Source organism: Acanthisitta chloris, unplaced genomic scaffold (genome assembly GCF_000695815.1).
Source record: "Acanthisitta chloris isolate BGI_N310 unplaced genomic scaffold, ASM69581v1 scaffold13343, whole genome shotgun sequence".
Classification (NCBI taxonomy): domain Eukaryota; kingdom Metazoa; phylum Chordata; class Aves; order Passeriformes; family Acanthisittidae; genus Acanthisitta; species Acanthisitta chloris.
In genome coordinates, this window is record NW_008666642.1 from 3,953 (window position 1) to 7,827 (window position 3,875).

At 37.0% G+C, this 3,875-nt stretch overlaps 1 protein-coding gene across 1 annotated transcript in view; it reads right to left on the bottom strand.

Moving 5' to 3' along the window:
- Positions 1–3,875, bottom strand: part of LOC103799865 (small conductance calcium-activated potassium channel protein 2) — a 41,272-nt gene that overhangs the window by 3,297 nt on the left and 34,100 nt on the right. The window lies entirely within an intron of this gene.

The following is a 3,875-nucleotide window of genomic DNA, read 5'->3' on the forward strand; positions in this document are numbered from 1 at the left end:
ATCTTATTACCATTTAGAATAGCACACATGCACAAGACCATTTCTTCAAAACCTTGATCGAAAAAATATCACTTTCTAATTTGTGCTGTGTATATGTATGTATATGCATGCCTACACATGGACATGTATGTTCACAACAGGCCAATGCCAGTAGGTGCCTGTCCCTTTGCTGCCTCTATCAGCACCACAAATTAAATGTCTTTTTGGGGTTTTTTTGGAGGGGGGTGGCTGGTGAAAAGTAAAGGAGGCTAAAATGAGCCAGGTACTAAGAAGCAGTGTCTATAATACATATCTAGAGGTATAATTTACTTTAAATTATTTATAAATTATGCTGCCCTAGTAATTTTTTTATAAACAGAATTTTTACAAAGTCTTTTTTTAAAAAGTATAAAAATCTCATTAAACATATGAGGCTGTGTTTAACTTGCAGGTTCATCCTGATCCAGTTGTTACTGCACTTGTGTCAGTTACTCTCCAGTATAAATCAATTTCTCATTGCACATTGAGGCTTACCACTCTTTCATTCACAGAGATTTCTTCTACTCATTCTTTCCTTCTCCTATTAATTTATTCCCTCTCTATCCCCTACCTCTCTAACTGCCTTACTCTCTCCAGAAAATCCGGAAGAAATCTCTGAATCTAGCTTCCAACATACAAAATCCCTTAACAAACACATAGAAACCGCAAAATAAATTAACTTGCTGGAAACCCTTATTCACACTGTGTTCTCAAAAAAATAAATCTGCTCTCTCTGTGTGCTTACTAAGGCACAAAATGAATTTTGTGAAAATCTCCAATTAATGATTTTTCCATTCCCCTCGTAGATTGCTCAAAGAAATCTATCTGCTACCTCATCAGAACCTCATTCTTTGCCATCAGTTGTCACTTACCAAAGCTTCCATCCCCAACTGCTCTCAGCATATCCTCAAATGAGCCCCTTGTAATTTTGCTGCACTTCCTGCTTCCCTCCTGTACCCAATACTAAGCTTCTAACTTTGCTATTCTCTCTCCCTCTGTCCTCCAATCCCATGTCAACAGAAATTCATGGAAAGTTACTTGAAGACTTGCTCTCTCCACAAGATGAATCAAAATGGGGGCAAAAGTTCCTTTGCTACTCCAGGTCCCATTAAGAGTTAAAAAAGAAGAAGACGGACAACGCAGCTTAAGAATAACCACTTCAGAAATCCACGAGTCTTCAGAGAAGAATACTAGGCAGGAGATGCTCTCACATGTGGTCTACTTCCTGAAAACAGACAGTGCTCTTAGGTCTTCTTCCTGTCAAGGGAAACACTAACATGCATATGACTTCTCTGTGGGCAAATAAATAAGTAAACTGCCCCACACAATAGCAAGGAAATGAAGATAAAAGCAGACATCATTTGGCCCAGCTCATCAGGAAAACCAGGGTTGGGTGTTGATTTAATGACATAACTGGAGTTCTGCCTGCTTATACCAAGAATGTTGAAATGGAATGAGCTCATTAACAAAGACCCCTCTGGCAATGTGCCACAAAACTGCTGTTCCTACCAAATTACTGGCAGAGAGAAATACTAGACTGCCCTTTCCCAGTCCCCTTCAGAAAAGCTACAGAAATGTTGACAGACAAAAGGAGTTTCATTTGAGGGAAAATTATTCCACTTTTTTTTTATTAACTCTCATGCTTTTTCAGAGCAGCACAGCAGTTATAAGGTCCAAACACTGCTAAAAACAGTAGTTTTATATCTCATATGAAATACACCGCATGCAGCAGCAGAATACTGTCACCAGCAAGCCATGACAACCACCTCTATGGTGTATCTGCACTGCTATCTTACTCATCTCCAAAACAGCTTCATGCAACAGCAACATATCCTAGATTCTGGTTAAATCCCTTGGCTTTGTGATATATGAGCTCTCAGGATACAAAAATTACCTCTTTTAGTATTTGTGCAAAAGAAGGAAGTTTTATACTATCTGCATGTTTACACTTCGCAATACCTTGAAGGAAAAAGTTACTCTTAATTAACAGCTTGCAAAACTGACTGAAAGTCCATTTAAAGTACATGATGCTAATTAATATTTTATGTTACTGTGCTCTGCAAAATTATATGGCTCCCCTAAGGAGCTCAGCATCCTTAAAAATACTAATAAAGTGAGAATGATGTGAAATTTCAGAATCTAAAGAGAAGCAATAGTTACTTTAAAATGGTAGCATCATAAGCATGATACTTACCATGATTTTTGAGTATCATGATTCACATGAAAATCAGTAGCTCAGCTCCTATGCTTGAGTTTTTTATTACATCAATACTACATAATGCAGCAGCTTCTTATTTATTAAAATTACTTAGTCCAAGTAAAAGAATAACGATAATTATTTCAACTGTGAGCAAGGTTCTTTAGAGAATAAAATTCTACAGAGTCTCATATATGATTACTGCATTTTGCAATTTCCAACATCATTCTTTTTATTCCATTTTGACATAAATAATGAAGTAAATCACTGCTGCCTCTTGCTTAACGTCCAGAGGAATTATATATAATATGAAGAAAATGAAAAAGGCAGGTATGTATGTATTTTCAAGAATCAAAGCAGTAATTAAATATCTTTGGAATTCACACTCCTTAGCCCCCTGTCCATCTCTTGCATTACAAAGTTATTGTAGTGTGTTTTGGCTTGGTAAGCAGCCTGATTTTAAGGGCACTTAGGACACAAATTATAACAACACATATTGTACAAGCAAATCGGTGAAGCCAAAGCTAAGGTTTGACTATATTGCTCATTTGCTTCATTTAATGTAATTGGGTAATAACAGAATTAAACATCCATTAATCTGATGGCCTTTGAGTACTCTATGATCAGGAGATTGCCATAAACCACCAGCTTTAAAAGCAGATGTACCTGAATTTTTCTGTTCTCCCAAAAGCATGTACCAGCCGAACAAACTTATCTACCAGAACACGAGAAGCCCTAAAGATCACAGATTTAAAAATAGGCTTCTCTAAAACAAGATCAGGACTCTGACAAAGAGCTGAGCAATGCCTATTTCCTATTTGCAAGGATCAGAAGATGAAGCACACAAATCTCATCCTGAATGCACGGTATTGCTTGATGTGAAATGTTGCACATTAGTCTCCAGTAAAAGCGAGAAGTCTGAAAACAAACGTATGACATGTCCTCGGTCTTCCAGTTGAGCAAAGCAACAAACTGTGGACTGCACAGTGGCACCAGATCAGTACGGATGATGTAAAACTTGCATTTGTGAGCCGCACAATCTTGTCGCATAAGGTCCACAATCATTTACACAGGACAGAACTTGCCTGGACTGTCAATCTGTTTAGCTGCTGTCCTTTAAGAAAACATACTGATGGTTCTGCAAACAACTTGGGGATATTCTTTGTATCTTTAATTCTAAATATGCTGTTCCTGTTCAAGATGAAGAATGATGCCTAAAGTTCAAATGTTCATGCAGACAAGCAACAGCCTGTGAAAGCCATCCTTCAGTACATTCTTTGACGCCTAGAAACCCAAGCGAAATGCCCTAATAGAATTAAGTGTATGTGGGCACTTGACTAACATATATACTTAGGTACTTAACAAACATTAGTAGGCTAATCATCTTTTTAGTTACACAAACCTAAATGACTGATATTCCTTAATAAAATGAATGGAAGAATGGACTAAATTGAATGGGGAAAAATAATGTTATTAGACATGGGCTTCTTGATAACAAGCCCATGATATTTGAAAAGAGAAAGAGAGGAAAGGTGAAATTAATTGTATTTTAGGTTATATTTTGAATTTAGTAACTGGACAAAATGCTTAAACATGTCCCTCAGAAAAAAACCCACAACTATCACTTGGTATTATCTTTCACTTTACCCTCAGCCATAAT